The following is a 23,027-nucleotide window of genomic DNA, read 5'->3' on the forward strand; positions in this document are numbered from 1 at the left end:
GTAGGCATTCATTAAAATGTCAGCTGTGTGAAGGAGGACCAATATGTTCCTCTCCTGATTCCACCTGGGACTTTCTCCCCAGATTCCAGAGCAAATAAAGCCTATGTTTAGGTATTAATCTCTGCAGTCTTTCGGTTCACATTTGTCCATGGCCATGAACATCACTAAAATATAGTTTCAGACATCCCTACTCATGGAATTGCCGGGTATAAATAACAGTGTTTTCTATGAACTCTATCATGAATCTCCAGATGCTGCTACAGAACTAAAGAGTCTGGCTTCCTTGTGGCTGGAATAGCTGAGTGTGAAAAGTTACATTTGTTATTCTAAATCAAATTTGGATTCTTTTTCCTCTTAGTGGTTATAAAGCCTTTACAACTGTTTATGAACTTTGTTTCATGAATACAACTTTTGTTTCTAGTTTACCTGGCATTGAGTAAATATCTAGAGATTTATGATTAACTAGTATCTTTATCTTTATCTTTATCTTTATTTTTGATGAGTAAATACATACATGAGTGCAGGAGAAAGAAAAAAATTTAAACAGAAGCATAGCCTAGGACCCTACATGGATGGCCTGGCACTGGTTATCTGCTTGGATATGGCTTGACTTTCAGTCAGACTGAAGTGAGCACTGCTTTTCTAACAAATAGTACACTGTCATTGGTCAATTGTTAAGTTCATCTGCCATCTCAAGTCCAGAATCATGAGGTATGCTGGTCTTAGCTTAGTTTCTATTTTCTCTCATTTAGTTTCCTACTGTTGAGAAGGAAAATGATTGAGTGAGATCTGTTCAGAGAACATATAGGCATCTACTATATAGGCACCAGCAGGTAGGTGGCTCTCAGGGTTACTGTACTTTTAAGCAATGAAGAGTGTTGGAATTAATGCTACTTCTCATTTTTTCCCTGCTTTCAAAATATTACCACATGACACCAGTACCTCAAAGACTTGCTTTTTTAATTTCTTACATCTATCTAGGTATCTATCTATGTACGTATCCTTCAATCTATCTATCTATCTATCTATCTATCTATCTATCTATCTATCTATCTATCTATCATCTATCTATTATCTATGTATCTAGTGCGTCTCTGTGTGTGTACCACGGCACACATGTGGAAGTCAAAGGACAATTTACAGAAATCAGTTTTCTCCTTCAACAATGTAGGGTGAAACTGAGGATATCAGGTTTGATGACAAGTTCCCTTCATGCCAAGCCATCTCACAGTCCAAAGAGCCATCCCTCCAGACCATCAGAGATCAACTCAGGCATCCCATTGACAATGTCTGATTGACCTCTGCTTGCTTGCCTGCTAAAACACATACTAATTTCTATTGACTTTACGCCTGTTAAAAATCTTCTCAAGAAAATCTAGGTATCACTTTCATAATTTAGGGATTTAACTCAGTGTTATCCTTACTTTAGTTCTTTGTTTCTCTGTAGCATTTTTTTGGAATGCTCTATGTCAAGTTATTATCAAGTGTCTATTGCTGAACTTAATAGACTTTTATTTCCATTTCCCCTTGAATGTCTGTGTTCTCCCTATCAGTAAGGAGTTAACTATGGACTTCTTAACATCACTTTATTTAAATAGAGAGTTGCTTGCTTATTTATTTATATATTTTCCTATTCATCTGCAAAAGGAGTCTGAGTAATTAGGCCATCTGTCATCTTATTTAGCAAACTTTAATTTGAAAATTTTCAAGTTAACAGCAAAATTTGTTTTTAAATAGGTAAAAATATCTCTTCCAGAATTTTAAAGTGACACTTTAAATGAATTTGTTAGTGAAGCCTGAAAATTGCCTCTTGTATTTTTAAGGTAAATTTTTCAGTACCTGACCTCTTATATGCCACTGGGGTACATTTTGGATACAGGAGACAAGGTAAATTCTTTATGCAACAGAGAATACATATGCTTTGGAGTTTTTCAGGTTTGAATTCCAATATACTCTAACCTCTGAAATTTGCTAGGCATAGAAACTAGTTTTATAATTTTTCATCATTGTAGAATAAACATTGCATGTAAAAGTTGTGGAAAATGTTTGAAAGATAGTGAGTTCTCCATTGAATGTATTGTCTATTTTTACCTCTGGCTGCTTCTAGGTTGTTCTGTCCCTGAAGGAGTGAAATCTGATGCAGTTATTGTGAGAGCAAAGAGAAGAGATCACAGGACTGTGGGATGATAACTTCATGTACATACATGAGCCTATCTTTGTCTGGGTACTCTATGGGTGATACAGAGGTTTGCCTAGTGCTTTTCTCATCTACTGGAGTGATGCCCTACAGACCACATAATGGGACTTCTAGAGTGTGGAATCACTTAAAAGGAGACTAATGGGACCTTACAGGAAGCAGATGGCTCCTATTTCTCTAGAAAACCTCAAAGTGACTAAAAGGATTTGAATTCTAGAGCAAGAGAACCTGGATCACTCCCCAAAGTCCATTTGCATATAAATTTCTGTAAAGGGGTTATTCCAGGTACAGGCAATATATATGATTGTCTGAAATACAAATGTCTGTGTAGTACTTAGTTATTTACTCAACAAATATAACATTTTTAGAGGACCTATTCCAGTGTCAGGCACTACCAAAGTGTAACAATTAGTAAAGACAGCTTATACTGTCTCCCAGCTTATGAGAGAAAAGCAAATAATCATGCAAATAAAGGGAAATGTAAACCCTGATGAGAGCACAAGTGAGATACACTGTGAAGCATGAAATAAGGTCTGATGCACACAGGACATGGAAAGGGAGCCCGTGGTCAGCAGCTTTCTAAAGACATTAAATGAACAACACCGGCCTTGGCAAAAGGAAGATGAAAGGGCAGAGGCAAGGCCATGTTGATGGAAGAGGGTGAGTTCATCCCAGCATCCATATGGAGATCCCACAGAGTTTCAGCATCAGAGCTGCAACATTACAGGGAAGCAGGTGAGAGCATTGGCTCTAAAGCCAGGATTTCAACTCGCTGTATGTCTTTCCACATACGGGACACTGGGCACACCCCTTACTCTTTCTGAAATCTCTGTATCTTCTGTTTTATAAATGGGTTGAGCGTGATACTTCCTCATAGACCTTTATGTGATTTTATTTGTATGTTAATAAATAAAGTTGCCTGGCGATCAGAGCTAAAAGCAAGCCATTTAGCAGAAATCCGGTGGTAGCCCTTAATCTGATCACATGGCAGGCAGAGTCTCTGCGTAGTCAAGGACACAGCCAAGCAGTGACCCTAACCTTTAATCCCAGTATGAACCATAGAGACCTGGAGGCCTGTATAGACAGGCAGTGACAAGGAAATCATGTGGTTGGGTTTAGAGCCAATGAGAAGGTAGAACAGAAAGGCAATAAAAAGACAGGTCACACAGGAGAAGGGCTATCTCTCAGGGGAAGAGATGGCAGTGACTGGTAAGCTAAAGATAGTCTTGGGCTTTGCTAGTGCTCTGATCTCTTAGGCTTTAACTCTGTATTTGGCTCTGTGTTTCTTATTTACTAAGACTGTTTAGAATTTCATCTACAATAAAGTCCTAGGACAGCCTTAGAAACACAGCAACTTCTATGTGCTGTCCACCTTTATTATTTTACCTTTCTTCTTAAGGGAGATAGGAGCCTTTTTTTATAGGTGTTCAGAGGAGGGCAGGGTGAACCTCTCACTTCAAATTGATTTAGCTCACAAGACTAATGCCATTCGTGATCCAATCAAAAGAACATAACTGAGTGTGAACCCCATGAGGCTTTCTAGGGAGGGCAGCACAAGCATCCAACTATCCCTGATGGCTTAATGTGTGTAGAGCTATGGCTTTACTTACAGTTAGAAAGAAAAGCTAATTGAAGTTTGACACCTACCAGTAGAGGCTGTGCAGTTCACTTTCTCCATGAGCATCAGGGAAGAATGCTTGGGTTTTCTTATCAGCTTGGCTGGATGGGGAGTGAGAGAGGGTCAAGAGGAGATGGTTCATCATCATCAAAAGCAGTCAGACTAGCCCACCACCCTTGTGTTCTAAGAAGGGAGCTAGCATGTTGATCAAGATAGAACTGGTACAAAAGTTTCTCTCACCTCAGTAACAATTTTTTGCCTTGCATACTTGCTTTTAAAAAATGGAGGAGTTTTTAGTTCCAGACAACAAAGAGCTTCTACTCTGTTGACTTCACAGACCATTTTACCAGGGGGATTGTGTCTATATACAAATTTAGTCTTTTGTAATTTGAGTTGCTTAAGTGAACAATATCCCACTAGGGAAACAGTTTTTAGTAAACATTGGCAATCTGTCCCACTATTGATTGAGGTTTCTTCACAGACTTTTTACACACTGACCATTTTTAATATTTGTATTTGACATTATTTTCAAAATGACCCTAATAACAGATGCCCCATAATAGGATAAGCTACAATTTTAAATATTTAATATTTTAGTATTTTTCTCTTTTCTCTGCTTTTTTATGTATTAGCTTAACATGTCATTGAACTTAAAATTCACAAAAACACAGGTAGGAAGGGATGTCTGGGTCCTCTTTTGTTTGGCTCTTCATGGTCCTTTAGCGCCCCTTTCCATGTGACACCGGTTATGCTGGACTGAAACACTAAGTAAGCTGATGTTTTTTCTACTCCATTTTCATGCAAACAAAAGGAATATTCTTTGGTTTCATTCTAATGTTGGATTACATAGCTGGGAATGTAGCATAAGTTACATTGTGTTAAGTGTAACTCAACTTTTAAATTTATGTGTAGAACTGAACTCTGGATCTTGCTTTGCCCTAAGTATTACCTGTTCCTGATTTCCTTAGTAAACAGGAAGGCTCCATCCCCAAATTTTCAGTCAACGAGCTGTGCAAAGGCAGTCAACCTCTCACTCTGCTCTTTTTGTTGAAACTGCTGCCAAAATTTCTCAATTAGTTTTTTTTATTTTTAATTTACATTTTAATCAAAGTAATTCATGCACATGCTTAAAACACGGATGGTTATGGTAGAATCTGTGACAAAATATGGCAGTTCCCAGTTCCTTCCCAACCTCACTATCTCTCTCTCTGTCCTCCACTTCCAATGACAACATTCACAACTCTAAACAATAGGTTTATGCTACTATTTCTCCGTTATCAACTTCAGATATTATTTGTGAGCCTGCATGGAAGGATTGTATGTATCATGATCACACATGATCACACATGCTATCTCTCCTTCCCATTTTCCCAAACATCACACTAAATTTAGTTACCTCACTAACTGAGTCCAAAGCCTTGGTCACTCTGCTTAGGCCACTCTTTTCTCTTTTACGAGACAGGACAAATTTCTAGTCCCTTGTATTGAGAGACAGGGACATTAGTACTCACAGATATTCAATTGCCTTTCCCCAACTGTATCTTCCTCACTGACAGCAAATTTGACAAAGTGAAAGTCAATAATGTTGTATTATCCTCACTTGTAACAGATCTCTTTGTATGAGTTATAGTTAGTTCTAAAATCAAAACAAATGAACATCATGTATTATGACTTCATAGACACAAATTTGCAGAGTAAAATTCTGTCCTTTTTTTTTATTATTATTTTGGGTCTGTAAGACAGTATCTTAAGTAGCCCAGGCTGGCCTCAAACTGCCTTGAACTCCTACTCTTCCTGCTTCTACCTTCCCAGAGTTGGTGTAGCAGGAGTGTTCCACCATGCCTGGTTACTGTCTGTACTGAAATAGTGAGGTTGGGAAGAGGCTGGGAACTGCCATTTTTTGTCACAGATTCTATCATAACCAGTCCTATCTTTTGCTAATACCTAGCCAAAGTTTACTTAAAGGATCAGCTCAAATGTCTTCTTCATTCCAAAGCAATCTTTCCTGGAAATCTTGTATTATAACCTGGTCTCATATCATTTTTACTTTTATACCTATTGTACCCTTCTTAGACTGTGTCTGTGGGAGGTTTGAAATTTACTATCTGATTTAACAGACTGGACACTAATCATACGCAATTATTTGAGAAAGAATTTGTTGCCTTGAACATATTTTGCTTTTTCCCTACACTCATAAGAATGTTGGCATGGCCAGGGAATTTTGTGTGTCTTTGTCTGTTGGACAGACTGGAAATTCAGGGAGAATTAGAAAACAGGCCTTTTGGTTTGTAAATAACAGGCTCTTACTGGAAAGAAACATTATACAAGTAAAAATACTTTATCTTTAGAAAGTGATTAAGTATCTCTTCTGCTGTTGACTCTAGAAAGATGTAGCACTTTGGAATACATGCCAGACATCTTCCTTTATACATGGATGACTAGCAAATGCCTCAGAAGCCAGTGTTAGGTATTTCTCCTCCATTCAATTTTTTGATGGGTCAGATGAAGCCTGTCTGGGATTTCATTTTGTTTCACAGATGTGAGCATAATGACTCTCGCAGCTTCCTGCAATATGCACTCTTGTCAGTAACAGTTCGTCTGCAGGTGGGTATCCCTGCCATGTCCTAGCTGAATCTCCATGACCCCAGCTTCTGGACCTATATCTAACATGAGCTTTCCTTTTTTTATCTTGTATAAATGTAAGCAATTTTGCCAACCCTTTTATCCTTGAATTTTCTTTTCAGAAACTATTATTCAAGAGAATCTGTTATTTTTCAAAAATATACATCTTTTATTTCAGTTTCCTAAGACTTATTTCCATTGCATAAAAAAATAGCAGCTGGTCAAAGCAATAATGAACTTATCAGTATTTTTGTGGCTAGGCTGTATAACTAGAATTTGTCTCATTTTGTGGCTACTCAGATTTCTATCTAACTATGAATTGAATCAAATGATGAAAACAATTCTTTCCATAGAAAGAAGGATGCTAATCCGTTAACTATTTGTGTGTCTGGTGTACTTGTCCTAAGGACTGGAAGTTTCTTACTCAGCTTCCATATATAAGGCAATCTCCTCTATAACTTACAACCTCTAGTAAAATGCTGAGCAGTTGCAGAGTGAGACACTGTACTGTACAGGATACTGTGGTGTGCTCATAGCACATTCTGTGGTGTGCTTTGTGCATGTGCAACTCCTCTGATTTTTCCACAATGCTGCATTCATATTAGCTAGATATTGTTGATCAAGTTAGAAAACAGTAATTACTTTATCTTGTTATTAGGATGATTAAGTGAGTTCACATAAATCAGTTTAGGAAAATGTTTGATACAGACAAGGGTTGCCAACAACTTTTCAATTTGTGTTAGGGTTCTTTGAGAAACATGTGATTTATGAAGGGAAACGGCTTCCATGATCATGGGTGTTTAGAACCGCTATGATGTGAAACACAGAAGCCTGGCAATACCAGCAGTGTAGTTCTGTCTAAGCCAAAGGCTTGTGACCCCAAAGGGACACTAGTTTAAGTCCCAATCTAGGGCTGAATGCCCCAAACCCAGGTGTGTTGACATCTGAGGGAAGGAAAAAATTATGTTCTGGCTCAGGAAAGGGCAAATTCACCTTGCTCCTTCTTTTGGTTCTGATGGGCTTTTGACGAATTGAATTTGCCCACCCACATCTGTGCAGATGGATCACCTCTATTTAGTTTATTGATTCAAATGCTAATCTCTGCTGGAAACAGCCTCACAGAAATGGTATGTTACCAACTCTCTGGGTATCTAGTTGAGACATAAAAGCAACTAACAATATAATTATTTTCATTGCTTATTATTACTTGAAAGTGAAGGAGAAATTCTCTTGTGTTGATATATGACAGCAAAACCAGCTGTATTTTCCTGTCCTCATGCATTCATTTGATACAATTTGTTATTTTACTTTTCCTGCTTGTATTATTAGCTTCCTTTTGAATACTGTGTGACTGCTCTGGTCTGCTGTAGACAGAATATGCCCATACTTGTGGGTACTACCCCTATTCTGCCTCCTTCCCTTCCATTTCTGTCCACATGCCTTCTTGTCACCCCTCTGCTTGCTTGCTGCTTCCTGGGCATCTTTTTTTCCCTATTCCCTGGCCACTAGCTGAGTTCTCTGGAACTGAGTCAAGTCACGGGCATGTCTGTTATTCAGTGGCAGTGGGTAGACGAGGCAGGGAGGTCTTATTCCCACATAGGTTTTTACATATTAATGTTCTCTCTGATTGGGGAAGAAGTGCTAACCTGCTAGATTGCTATTTTGAAATTCATAATGAAGAGAAATTAGTTATCCCAGAGAGAATGTTAGGAGCAGATCCAACTGAAGCTGTAGTTAGATTTACAAGAACGCAGAAAACTAAACTCTAGGCTGTCCAAATCCCGATTAACATGTTTTACTTAATGAAGTGAGGGAGGTGGTCAGGAAAAAAATCCTGCTATCATATAAAATGGGCATTCATTTTTATTTTTACCCCTTGAGTTCACTCTTGAGTCATGAAAGGATTTATATATTCGTTTACCAGTTTTGTCAATCTTCACTGAGAATGAACCTTGTACTGTTTTCAGGAAGCATGATTCTTCTTAGTGGAGTGTGTGAGAGCCACCTGAGTTAGCACTTGAAGAATCTGGAAGGTAAGGGGATAGCCTGAAGTGCTGGCAGGCAGCTCATGCAGTCAGTGGTAGGGTAGACAGGACATACCAGTGCTTCTGGATAGAGGGCCTAGTGCCTCCTATAAAGAAAGACAGGGAAACACACTGTTCTCTATGGCTCTACAGCTTCTTTGTCAATGGGAGGTGGGGGGGCCCAGCTTCTGTTACATGCTCAGTATCATCAGAGGAGCACTGATTTTCCTCCTGGAGGACACTGAGACTGAACTGACTTCATTGCTTTGTTTCTACACAACTCTAAGGATGCGAGCAGGGTGGTATGTATCAGTATTTGGTGGAGAGGAAGATCCTGGAAATTGACCTGACATTAGCAGTCATGTTCAGACTATTATATTCCAAGGCACACTGCCTTTTTAGGTGCTATGATAAACAGAGTTCAAAGATGACCCCAAGTTCCTTAGTTTGTCATCTGTTTCAAGTCTATTAGTGACTTTTCTGTTTAAGGAAGACTTATTTTGGCTATGGTTCCAAAGGGATGAGAATCCCCCATGGCATGATGGAGGCACGTCAGCAAGAGACAAGCATGGCAGACAGAGCAGGAGCTGAGAGACCATATCTTTCTCACAAACATAGCAAGGGACATGGGAGTAGGTCAGAGCTACAGAGTCTCAAAGCCTGCCCCCAATGAAATAATTCCCAAGACAAGGCCACACTGCTTAGACTTCCTCAAACAATTCCACCAGAACCAAATGTTCAAATCCTGAGCTTAGTGCAGACGATTCTCCTTCAAGCCACCCACAAAGTATTCAACCAGACATTTGGTGAGTCTCAGAAGAGATGTTGCAGATGGAATGTCCCAAATTACTTGACTTTAAGAAAGGAGGATTTCTCTGCTTGGCTTGACCTAAATCAGGAGAGTTCCTGAAAGGTACAGGACTTTTCCTCACAAAATTGTGTGAGGGAATCAATACAAAGGAGGCTCTTTATCACTGTCTTTGAAGATGGAAGGCATGTTTGAGAAATGGGAGCTGACTTTCAGAGCTAATACTGTCCCTTGACACTGACCAGCAAGGAAACAGAGACTTTTATAACTGCAAGGAACAGTGTCAGAAAGCTATCGTAAGTTCTGTAAGAGAATGACCAACATATCAACTTCAGCCTATTGAAGGGCAGAGGACTCAGTTATACTGTTCCATGATACAAAGATAAATGGGTATCTTTATAAGAACTAAGTTGATGATCAATAAAGAACTAATATGGTGGTTGCAGTGCAGCTTGGGGCTTTGACATCAAATCAAATGTACATGTTTCCTTGATCAGAATCTAAAGTATGAACTATATATCTTTACTACCCACCCCCCAGGTTCTTCCATATTGGAAAGTAAGTACTGGTAAAATGAATGGAGAGCGTACTTTAAACTAAACTCAAAGTGTGTGTGTGTGTGTGTGTGTGTGTGTGTGCGCGCGCGCGCGCGCGCGTATGCGCATGTGCGCACACTAACATTTCTAGGAATCGCACAGAATGGTATACGTCTTTGGTTTAAAAATCCTTAGAACCATACATAAAAACTCTGTGATCAAAATTCACTCAATCCCTATGTGAAAATGCTGTACATAAGTGCCAAGCTACCCTGTGCTTCTGTGTTCCTATTTTTTCTGGGAAAGTAGCTAATTTTAGCTTTCTGGCAAGTTCCAGATGTTTTTTTCACAATCCTATGTTTAAACCTTCTCCTTTCTCTTAAATAATCCTTGTCAATAGAGTGCAGTTTTTACAGGCAACTGAATCACCGCTGCTAAACTTGTAGTATTAATGAAGAAGTCAGAGCTGTCCCTGTAGGGCTGTAAGGAAGAGCTTAGAGTGTCTGGTGAGAGCTCTGCCACTTGGCAAGAGAAATCATTGAACACAGTTTATTGGATCAGAACCCATTATCCAGGCTGAGTCTTGAGATTGTCAGCCTCCCATTTTTACTATATATGTGAACACAGAGATGTCTTGAGGCCAAGTTTTGAATGTGGTTGACACAAATAAGGTCCCTTTGGTTATTCTGGTCCAAGAAGAGTGGTGTGGTATTGTACATATTGAAAACATATATAACGCTTGTGTGATTTATTTTGGTCTGAAGTTCTAAATCTTAAAGACAATTAAAATCTTGTAATAGGTAAATGCTGTGATCTCAGCACTTTGGGAAGCCGAGGCAGGTGGATTAATGTAAATATTAGGCCAACTTGGGCTACACAGCAAGAACTTGTCCCTAGAACAATAACAAAAGTGAATAAATATGTACAATCTTGTATACCACAGTAATGTGCTCTGTCTTATTTGTCACATGAGTAACTATTTTGTTCTAAGCAAGCAGAAATCACTTTAAACTTTGTACTGTTGTTTCTGCACAACTGTCTTATATTTAAGTGACCACATGAAGTATTTTGTTCAGAGGTGCATCATTTTAAGAAAAAGAGACTCTTGTATGTTTATCTAAGTTTACAGAGACAGGAAGAGAAAAAGCATGGCCTCTCATCTGACTGCTGAGCCAAGTCAGCGTGGAGGCCAAGCAATTAGCACAACACAAAGACAGTCATTATTGTACCCAGCAAACCTCCATTGTCTCATTGCTCCCTGCAGTCTTGACAAGTTTTCTCATGGGCCACAGCAACTGTGATTTGGAAAATAAACAACTTACGTGCCACACATCGCTGGATCTATCTTTGAGGTATCTAGGCGCCGCTTATGATCACTGGGCCTCAACCTTTGCCACCAGGTTGGTGAAAATCCTTGCCATGTTTCATGTGACTGAACTAAACTGACACCGAGAGGAGCAAGAATCTTGGTTTTTCATCGGTGTCATGTATCTGAGTGCTCAGAGTGAAGGTGGTAGAGGCTTTAGGACGGCAGTTGGCAAGAAATTTCTAGAAACAACTTTTCAGTCCGAGCGGATCCTGGAGAAGTTGAATCAGATTCCCTAAGCACGGAGATGAGATGAGCAGCCTGTGTTGTGGGATCTTCTGCTCCTTACATGATAGTGAGATTCAACTACAACTTAGTGAACTCCTGCAGTGTTATCTTAAAACAGTCCTGGTATCCTGGTGCCCAATAAAGGAGGGATAGGTACACTCTTATGTTTGGATGACCAACATGGAAGCCAGGCAATTTTTAATCTTTCCTTTTATAAAGCTATATAGCAGCAGCATCCTTGAGAATAAAACCCTACAGGGAGGCAGGATTTACCTTATTACAATTACCAAGTGGAATTTTGTGACAAAATTGAACTGAAGCAGAAGTCTGCATCTAAATATTCAAAAGTAGGTTAGAATTCTCCTTTGTAGGAATTCTGCTCTACTACAGATTTATCACAATTATTTAATTTAGAATAGCCATGTTGGTTTAACCCTCTTTTTTCCCCAAAAAATTAGTTCATACTTGGCTAATGAAGATCACCAACTAAAAAGCCTTCCACACAGGTATTCTAGAGAATCATCTCCCTCTTGTGTGATAACTTGAGAATATAGGAGCACTGGAGCTACTTGATTAATGGCATATGGGTCATTTGTAATGAGCTCTATGATGTTGAACAATTATTACTTAGATTAGTGCTGGTCACTGAATAAGATGCTGGGGAGAATTTCAGGCCATTGTACCTTGAATGTAGATGAGGACTATTGATATATTACACAGATCTACTCTCACCCAGAAGTGACTGTAGGGATTTCTTGTTAAGGTTAGGCTGTGCCTTGTACAGGTTGTATTACAGCAGTGCCATATATTTCATTGAATGCTATTTTCCAAATAATAGCTATGATAACTTAGAACCTGATTGAATTTTAAATTACTGAATATCTAATATGTGCATATTAATTTGTATATTCAAATTTTAGCAGCTCTTCATTTCTTTATTTCTTCATCTCTTCTTCCTTAATAAATTTATAACAAATATACTACTCATACTCATTTAAAGAAAAAAGTCTCAAAATTGTTTTACCTTTATTATTAAACTCCAATGATACACTAGATTATTGCTTCCAAAAGGATTTATTTTGATTAATTCCTTGGTAGAAGACAGCTTGGTTAGGAAAAGTCACCAGGGTTCATGACGTCATGCCTCTGTGTGCTGCACTATAGCTGAGGCAGAAATGCAAGACCCAGGCCCAGGCTGTATAATAGGAAAGATAATGCTACACACTTTGAAGTCAGAACTGTGAAATATTGTGTGCACTGTCCACTGGTTTGGTATTCCCTGTGATTTTCTCCGAGCTTCGGTTTCTAAATTTATAAAACTGGCATTCTGCAGCATACAATAATTGGCGTGAGGAGTAAGTGAAATAATGTATGTGAAGCCTAGGGTGCACAGGGCATTGCAAGTTTTCAGAGACGGCCATTGTCAATAGTGATGGCAGAGCAAATGCATCTGTTTTCTAAGGTGGGAAGTCATCATCCTAAGGGTTACAGGAGAACCAATATTTGGACAATGACCTCCGCCTGCTCCTGCCAGTGTCTGAATGATGGTGACATCTATTTGGCAAGATTTGCCTCCAGCTTTTTACAGGTGCCTTGTTTTAGATTCCCTTGAAACAGAGCAATGAGGAAACTGTTAACTTAGCTGAGTCCCCCCTCCTCCCACACATAGCAACTTATGTTGTTTTAAGCAATGGTCCAAGTGAGCACTGAAAAATCACACAGAGAACTGATATCTAGGTAAGTAGTTCCTCACCTGACTCTCCCTTCTTAAAATGGTGATATTTCTACCCAATCCTGGTTCCAGGGGGCTTTGGCAAGTCCTAAAGCAGACAGCATGTAATGCTTTCTGAATCGTGGGATTTCCCACACTGTACTGCAGCTGTACGCAGGGAACTAAGAAAAAGAACTTTGTGAAAGGGGTGTTGGAAAGGATCTAAACATATCTTCATGGAACCGTTTCAGTCAAGCATTTCACAAATATATTTGGCAAAAACATGCCACCAAGTCCTTGCCAGAACATCTGAACAGAACTTCTCAGTTTGTGGGAGAGTCCTAAGTTCTTTGATCTGCCCTTATCCAAACTCTACTCCCTGTTTACCATTTTACTCTGATGCCTCAAAAAGAGGCAAAGAATAAGACCAAAAAAAAATGAACATTTTTAAATGAAATAATTAATTAGTAAGAATTTCTCTTGCAACCATATGGGATGCTTTCTGAGAAGCCTCAGCACATACACTACTTACTGGTAACATTATTACCTTTTAAACTGGGATCAACACACAGAGCACATCTTCCATTTTTCCTGAGACTCATTCTCCACTGTGATCAAAAGACTAGGCAGCACACACGGGGAGCCTTCAGCACTTTCCATACATGCTGATGAGTGTTTACATTTGTCTCATGCCATCATGAACACTGTAATTAAACATAAACAGAAATAATTCTGATCACAGTTCTGAGTCCAATTTGTATTCAAAAATTATAAAGTAAAATATAATGATATATCTTTATCAAACAAAATAAGCCAAACAAAACAAAACAAAACATAATCTCCATAAATAGCTATGTTGGGCTTTCTTTGAAAATTGTAGTCTTTGGCAAGTTAGTTAGCTATCATGAAGAGATGTTATAGAAAAAGTACAGAAGATTAAGTTGCTTTATGGAGACTTAGTTTTACTTCTCTGAGGTTTTCCAAATAAAATGATTACCCACAGTGTTGTAATTTTAGCTTTCCCAATGTTATAGCTGAACAAATGAAGTCTTTTCTTCCCCTCTCTTTCTTTGTATGTGTGTACGGCATGTGCCATCTCCTCATCACATCTGCCTTCCAAATTACAAAAGACTTGAAAAAAAATCTTCAAGAGTTTCATTTAGCGTTAATTGTTGTTCTGACAATCAAAGAAACAGATGCTTTACTAAAGAGGTTTTTTGTTTTTGTATGGAAAGTAATAAGTATGATTTAAGGCAATGATATTAATAAATGAGTTTGTAGGCTTTAGAATAGTTTTCCTGAGTTTCTCTTTAAAGCTCTTACAAATCGTAGAGAAACAATTCATTCACACACTAGCATCTAGGGAATCACTTTTGTGATTTATTTCTGGACATTTCAAAGTTGAGTTTAAATAAGTTCTGAGTTGAACTCAGGTAAAATTCTCAAATGTCATTGATCTGGTCCTTGTCAAATCATTTTATCTTTTATCTCAGTCTGTCTGTAAGAAAGAAGAGCAGCATGGTGATTCTTTTTGGGATTTTTTTTGACATACACATACAAATATTACTAAAATTTAGTTTGTTTCTACAAAAAAAATTCCAGGTGATTGGATTAAATAATAGATGTTTTTTTTTTCTTTCTTAGAATATGAACAATAGAAAGTTAGAATTAGTTATTAGATAGCAACACTGAGAGATCATAACTTCACCTGAACGATGTCTGGGAAATGTTTTGGAGGGTACTGGGAATAAAGCATTGTTAAGTTCCAATTTATGTGCATTCAGACTCCTTATAGTGGCTGTCAGCTCTCTTGTGGCTTTGTGCTCAGGGGGCACCAGATCCCTTCAGGCCTGACCAGTGGCCAGAGCATCAGGTCTGAGGAACCTACTGCCAAGACTCTTGTGATTCTTATGATGTCCATTTTGTGTGGACCTAAAGTCAGCTCTGTGAATTGTTCATTCATGGAAGTGCTACTATACTACCATCTATGTAGTATCTAGATAGCTGCAAGTGGAGTAAGTCCTTAATTCCTATAGTATGTATGGGAGTGGGTATTATATACTTAGAAAGAAGAATTAGAAAATCCTCACAGCTGTGAGCTGAGAGATTTTTGATCTAACACTATAAAAGATGAATTTATAAAATAATGTTTGGAAAGAAAAGAATGAAATGTTTCTCTACAGCAATGCTTTTTGAGATAATATGCCCATTTCATCTATAGAGTTATGTCTGGAAGGTGTCTGGACTTTCTGAGACACAGTGACAGCAACTAACACAGTTCAATGATTTGCTGCGCTACATAGTAGGGTGTGCAAGAGGGTCTCCTTGATGTTCTAATTGTACACTGGATTTCAAAAGTTCAGGTTTCCTCAAAGTTGAGCTCTAACTAACTGGACTTTCAAATTCACCCAAAACAAAATTTGTAATTTATTTTCTCATTACCTTTTTATGAGGTCTTATAGCCACCATAATTCCTTTTGTGCTTTGAGATTTACAGGTTAGGTCTTGTAAAAGGTCACTGTGTGACCCTCTAGGCCAGCACTGTATCACTTGCCTTTTTATTTCTTGTCTACAAAAATTAATGAAGGCATATTTACATGATAGTATCCTTTTAATGTCCACATGACTCAAGTATAGAAGCTTAACTAATTTTACCACTGCTGTTCCTGAATTTAGACATTATAATCAAGTGAACTAACATGGAAGACAGTATTGGCAAAGCTTATTGTCCTATGTGTTGGATTTCAAATAGAACTAGAATATTGATAGGATTCCATCTGGGATATTACCAAAAATGTGGTGTCTTACTTTGAATATTATTTTTTGCAGCATTATTCAAAAGTTGAGGGCACGTGACTATTACTGTGACTCCAAGAACACTCTCGGTTGACTAAGAGAGACTTCAGCTTCAGAGTCCTGTGCTATTCAGCAAAAGGAGGTTCCAGGGAGGGCATCGTTTTGCCTGCCTGGAATAAATTTAAATAGCCCTATACTGCTAGTGCTTTTTAGATTTCTTAAAGTATTTTTAGCTAAAAATACACAGCATTCACAACAAAAATTTTATTCTTCTTCCATCTTTTATGTTTTACCTCCTAATTTACTACATAACATAAATAGCATTTCATGCCCTAACATAAAAAAAAAATACTGTATACTGAATAATGTTTCTCCCCTTAAAGAATCCTTTAAACAATGATAACAATATTTGGCCTTCAACATAAAACATTACCTTTTTATCCATGATAATAATGACTATATGATAATAGATACACATATAAAGAGAGAAAAGAAAGAAACCCCAAACAAACCACACCATCCAGTTTCAGCCTAGCTGCCAAATCCTATTACAGATTCAATCCTATTAAAACGTTCCCAGGTTTAAGCCTGCTTTGGAGTTTTTCATAAGAGTGCATGACCCCTACCCAAACCCCTACATGTGTGGTCAGGGACCTCAGGATAATCGTAAACTGCCTGGACTCCCATTAATCTCGCACAGTCAGATATTAGTGCTTGTAAATCAGCACCCAAACAAGGACAATGGTTAAAGCCATCAATAGTCTTTTAATGAGGCAGATCAAAAACAAATGAAAGCAGCAGGACCCTAGGATTTGCCAAGAAGGGGAAGGGAAGGCCATAAGCTTTGTCTGATTTCTTACAGAAAAAAGTAGATGGATTTAGTCCAGGTCCTGTCTTGAAACTACTGCACCCACTGTTAAAGAAAATATAAAACAAGATTATTTCAAGGAATTCCCTTCATTTTCTTTGTTAGAGACATAGCAGCTGGCACTTTATCTCCCTTTCTCTTTATAGTCCCGCACAAACATATATTGGCATATGTACATTAAAGTGCATATATTTAAAAGAGGAGGCCATTGCAAATAATAACTGAAAGAAAATACATTAGGCAATGACCAGCTACACTTTGTCAAGAATTTTAATTACTTATCAGCATACTTGCATGCATTTTATATGCTTTTGAAATTCCCGCAGATGGTTTTTGTCCATTAGAAAAGGGTAGAGGAAATACCTTGTTTTGTAATTCCTTTTTTTAAAGAAGGAGAAAAATAAAGCAAGATAGAATTTATTATGTAGCACGCATGTGCAGCAGCATTATAATGGTTGCCAAGCAACCTAAAGGAGCCATATCATGGCGAGGGGGGGGCAAAGGAGTGAACAGATGCATGGGATTAAATAGAGAACAGGGAGACAGAAGTCAGCCCTGAAATGAGCTCACCTTGGCATGGTACTTCCACATGATGATTTCCTCCCATTTGAGTACGTTTATCTTGAATATCTCTTTTTGATTTTTTTCTTGGGGGGGGAACTTAGGTTTTTGCTACCTTTTTAGTTAACTATAAGTAAAAGACTCAAAAAGAAGAGGTTTGGAATGCTTATAAAATTCACTGCTCTAGTTACATTCTTACAAGGCACGATTTTAAGGAGCAGGATGGATAAACAGGCATTCTACTTTTGTTTAAAAATCACCTAACAAAAATATACATATTCAAAGAGAGCATTTTGTTGAAGGTGCTCTCAAACTATGTTCAATTCAAGTTGACAACTACTAAGCCACTTTCACTACTATCATATCAAAATATTTCTATATATACCTATCCAATTTTATGTATATGCACATACAAAGTTTTAGTTGACAATCACACACACACACACACACACACACACACACACACACACACACACACACACACACACTCTACAGGAACCTAAGGTTAAAAAATAAAATATTTCATCTTTATGTCATATAACAGATATTTGGTATAGACATGAAACCTTTAATGTTGGAAGGATAAAAACCAATGTTATAGTATTCATAAACCGATTTAAATGGTTGATTTAAAGACCTCTATCCTTTTAAAATAATTTATTAAGTTTTATGTGTAAGTGTCTGCATGTATACATATGCAACATGTATGGACTTAGTGCCCATGGAGGTCAGAAGAGGCTTCAAATCCCCTGAAAGAAGGTGGTTGTAAGCTATTACGTGGGTGCTGTGAACCCATCCTGGGTTCTCTGCATGAGTAGCACGTACTCTTACTGTTAACCCATATCTTCAGGCATTTCTGCCATTACATAATAGTACCCAAGCAATTTTTACATAGGAAAAGGGGAAAACTATAATGCTGTGCATTCAATAGCAGATATACACAGGTAATCTAACCACATGGAGAGCTAGTCCTCTGCATTGAATTCTAGGAGCCAGTATGGCATCATCACAATCCTGAAATCTTGTGCAGTTTTATTTCCCCAAACTTGGTAGGGAAACAAACAATAAACTATTTTCAAGCTCACCTAAATTATTTAAGAAATAAAGAAGGCAGCTGGGCGGTGGTGGCACATGCCTTTAATCCCAGCACTCGGGAGGCAGAGGCAGGTGAATCTCTGTGAGTTCAAGGCCAGCCTGGTCTACAGAGTGAGTTCCAGGAAAGGCGCAAAGCTACACAGAGAAACCCGGTTTTGAAAAACAAAAACAAAAACAAACAAACAAACAAACAAAAAAAAGAAATAAAGAAGGCAGAAAATTAATACATATTCAAAAAGTGACTACCAATTAGAAAGCATTGAGCTGGAGAATGCTCACTCCACGACTACTTGCAGACAGGACAGTTATGAACTGTTAGTCCTTCAGAACTATCCACCAAAGGTGAATGAAAGGTCTTCTTAACTCAACAGATCAGTGGCAGCAGAATTCACACAACTAAGGAAGTGCATTACTTTCTACTTTGCAGCAGCAAGATGTTAACTCTACTGAGGTAGCATTTGGGACTTGCCTTTTTGGGCTGTGTGATAAAATTGCACCTCATTCACTTTTACCAAGAAATGGCACTGGGTTTGCATTTTAATCACAGATTGACGTTAAAGCTATTGGGGAATTATTCTCTATCTACTAATGTGCATTCCGCCTCCCCTGCCTGAATGAGATCACCTTACACTCACTGGCACTGATGCAAACGTTTTGAGCTGAGTGCTCAGAAGAGGCTGGAGTACAAATGCTACATAATTCATTATCCTGGGAAACACAATTTCAAAGCCACATAATGTGAGGTGCTCTCAAGTAGTTCCGAGGCAGGAGAGTGTACCACAGCTCCGGTGAAGAGACTGTTTACATCAACCTGATACCACTTGCCAACAAGTCCACTACTGTTTTATTGCAACCACTTCTGCAGACTGGATTCTGCAGATCAGTCGCCAAAGCCAAAGGAACAAACCATTTGTTTCTAAAAGACAGTTGTGTGAGGGAAAATGGTTCTTAAATGTTATCCTCTGCTTTAACTTACAAGGTCTTAAAAACCCAGCCAATTCACACTTTAGAAAACAAACTTTAGTCTCTACCTCAGCACACCTCCTCCCACCTCGCTCTTGTCAATAACCAAAAGGTGGCAGTGTCTTACCCACCATGCTTCCCGAAAGAGCTTTGCATTGCTACTTTCACATGCGTTGTTATTTTCGCTGGGACTAAATGCGGATTGATGGTCCTGTGGCATTTATTAACAGCAGCAACACGGAAAATGCAATTTCAAAAAGCTCAGAAGTTTAATTATACAAATTACTATGTAAGCATCAGAATTCCTCTTTGATGAGGGAATTCGCACCAGTCAAAACCGCAGTCACTCCACAGAGCAATCAAGCTCTGCGAGCAGTATCAGAACCCAAACACCTAGTTCCTCCAGACAGTCTGCTTTCCTGGCTATGGGCCACAAAAGGAGTCAGGACACTTGAGCATACAGATTAAGTCTAACGTGGAAAATTTTTTTTAAAGATCCTAATGAACACATCTGACAAGGTTTTTATAAACCCAGAAGCCCAGACATGTCTCTTAGTTCTTTCCAAAGCCTGTCCTAATAACAAGGGCAAGTCTAAGTATCTGAAAGAGAGGTTGCCAATCACTTGTACACCTGGCATTTGGAAATAGAGCAGCTTTTTATCCACAAGGATTTAGGGACACTCTTTCCCAAGATGCCTTTCAAAGCCCACTCTAGGCAACTGTCTCAATTATTTTATTCCCATCAAGACCAATGGTCTCATTTAAAAAAACAAAACAAAACAAAAAAAAATCGTCCTCATTTTGAAAAACAAGAGGGCATAGATAGCTTTGCCACAGTTGTATGCAAAAGGAATCTGGTCCTATTTTTCTCATAGTAGGGTTTAATTCTAAAGTGTTAAGCTTCGTCAGCTTCCTGCTCACTCAATGTAGTCTGTTCAACAAGGTTTTTCTTAGCCTTTTCTTACACTGTTGATCAGTGTTTTCATGATATAGTGAGAGGCCTCTTTCCATCCTAATCACCAGGTTCCCCAACTTTTAGGAAATGAGGTCAAATTCCTTTTATTTTAAAACAGATTCACGTTCAAATTTGATTGAAATGACAACAGAAAATATAGTTCAAAGATGGTTTGAATTGATAATGTTTGCTTAAAAATCAATTATTCTACCATTACTTTTACTTTTGAACACAGCTTCTGTATATCAGAAAGATGGATTTTCCCCCTACATTTGTATATCACTAAAGAGTATATTCCTCACTCACATCTTTCTACTTAGAACCCAGGTAGGTGTGTTAGAGTACAGCAAAAGAATAAATTTCATATAACATATTGGGTACCTCTAAGTAAAGTGATCAATATTCATCTGATAAATCTGAGTTGCAGAGTGGATTTTGTTTAATAACTTTTGTTTATTTCTTATGTAAGTTCTAGTATGTATGATTAAAAGTAAAATTCAGGTGAACTTAAATTTAAGGAAAATGTAAGAATATATTTGGTAGGGAATTATAACTTACTTTTAGTGTTAAAAAATGAATAAACCTATTCATAAAGAAATTTGAAGTAGAAACACTCAGGGCTCACCGGGGTACAGTATGCTCTTGAAAGTAAAGTGAAACAATGGTTTGACTGTGATTGGATCTCAGAGTTGTAACCTTGAGCTATGGCATAGGAAAGTCCTCATGTCATTAAAGACTGAGTCCTCGTCTATTGAATAGCTGTCCCACAGAACACCACAGAGTAGTAGAAACAGCCATGAAGCACCTGTTCACCATGCTCAGCAGAAGTGTTGTAGAGCACTACCCATGGGGCATAGCAGCTGTAATGTTTACTTGCCTGTGCCTGTTTGCAAGAGACCATCAAAAGCTCAGAAAAGGGCCTGGTGGTTGGCATCCCCTCAGAGAAAGCCTAGGTGTGAAGCACTGGATATTCACCTGTGATTCATTCAGGCCTTTACTCCTTGTACCTCCCAGACCTTTGATGCAGTCATGCCCCAATTGCACAGGGTCTTCTGGGCGTCTAGAGCATATAGAAGGTTAAAACTGAAGAGAAGGAGAGACTCCATCTGCTAAGATATGGGTGAGTTGTCACCCATGCAGGGGTAAGCCTTTCTTGTGATGGAGCTCTTTCAGGTCGTCTTCACTCCTGTAGTAATGCCTCACCCATATTCTGTCAGTAAGCTCAATAAACTCATTGATTCCCACATTAGACTTTGGTAGAAATGTGAGGATGTTTTGTTTTGAGTTTTGCTTTGTCTTTAGGGATTTAGAAGGAGAGGGTAAACGTTCCTTATACCTCCCCGGGGAAATGGATGTTATTATAATCTAGACCTGTATTAAAATTCATGAGAATATGTGACTCATTGTTGAGAAGTATAATTGCCCCAAATCCCTGAGTTGCAAGCTTGACCACTGTGGTAGTGTGTTTTGATACTACTCCTGGAATAGTTTGTTATAACAGCTGAACATTTCTCCTTCAGTGTTGCACCTTTACATGCGATTCAGAAATCATTTTAAACATACCTCTGTTTCCCCAGACTTAATTCTTTCTGCCCTTTTTTATTCTATTAGTGAAATCAGCTTCAACACACACACACACACACACACACACACACACACACACACACACACACACGTATATATTCTGAAAATATATTCATTCAAAGCGGTATGGCTCACCATTGTGCATTAATCATTATTCAGAGTGTTTTAAGGAGGGGAGATAGAACGTTAGATTTTCTTCCCTTAAGAATATGCTTTATGCTTTTCGGGTTGTGCCTCGGAGGAGGCTACTGTGCAAGTTTTTTCGGTCGTCCGGAATCCGGGTTCATCCAACACCAGCCGTCTCCACCATGCTGCCCAAGTTCGACCCCAATGAGATCAAAGTTGTGTAATTGAGGTGCACCGGAGGTGAGGTCCGGGCCACATCTGCCTTGGTCCCCAAGATCGGCCCCCTGGGTCTGTCTCCAAAAAAAAGTTGGCGATGACATTGCCAAGGCAACCGGTGACTGGAAAGGTCTGAGTGAAGCTGACCATCCAGAACACACAGGCCCAGATTGTGGTGCCTTCTGCCTCTGCCCTGATCATCAAAGCCCTCAAGGAGCCACCAAGAGACAGAAAGAAGCAGAAGAACACTGAACACAGTGGAAATATCATTTCAATGAGATCATCAACATTACCCAGCAGATGCGACACCAGTCTTTAGCGAGAGAACTTTCTGGAAGTATTAAAGAGATCCTGGGTACTGCACAGTCTGTGGGCTGCAATGTGGACGGCCGCCATCCTCATGACAACACTGATGACATCAACAGTGGTGTGGTGGAATGTGCAGCTAGTTAAGAAACAACAAGAGAGAATATTTCAATAAAAGACCATCTATCTGAAAACAACAACAACAACAACAACAACAAAACAATATGCTTTATGTGGATCGCCCTGGAAAGCGGAAATAGATGAGATCTCCTGAGTAAACTGGGGGCAAAAGAGGGCAATAGAAGGTAAGGGATGGGGGATGAGAACATGAGGGAACAGCATGGTCAAGCTGGAACAGGGACAGAGTGGAAGAGCAATGAAAGAGATATCTTGATAGAGAGAGACATCATGGGGATAGAGAGAAACCTAGTGCTAGGAAATTCCTAG

The 23,027-nt window shown here is 38.7% G+C and overlaps 1 pseudogene; it reads left to right on the plus strand.

The window, feature by feature from the left end:
- Positions 1-22,174: 22,174 nt before the first annotated feature.
- LOC131904625 (large ribosomal subunit protein uL11-like) lies at positions 22,175-22,727 on the plus strand (annotated as a pseudogene).
- Positions 22,728-23,027: the final 300 nt, after the last annotated feature.

Source organism: Peromyscus eremicus, chromosome 2, assembly GCF_949786415.1.
Source record: "Peromyscus eremicus chromosome 2, PerEre_H2_v1, whole genome shotgun sequence".
Lineage (NCBI taxonomy): Eukaryota > Metazoa > Chordata > Mammalia > Rodentia > Cricetidae > Peromyscus > Peromyscus eremicus.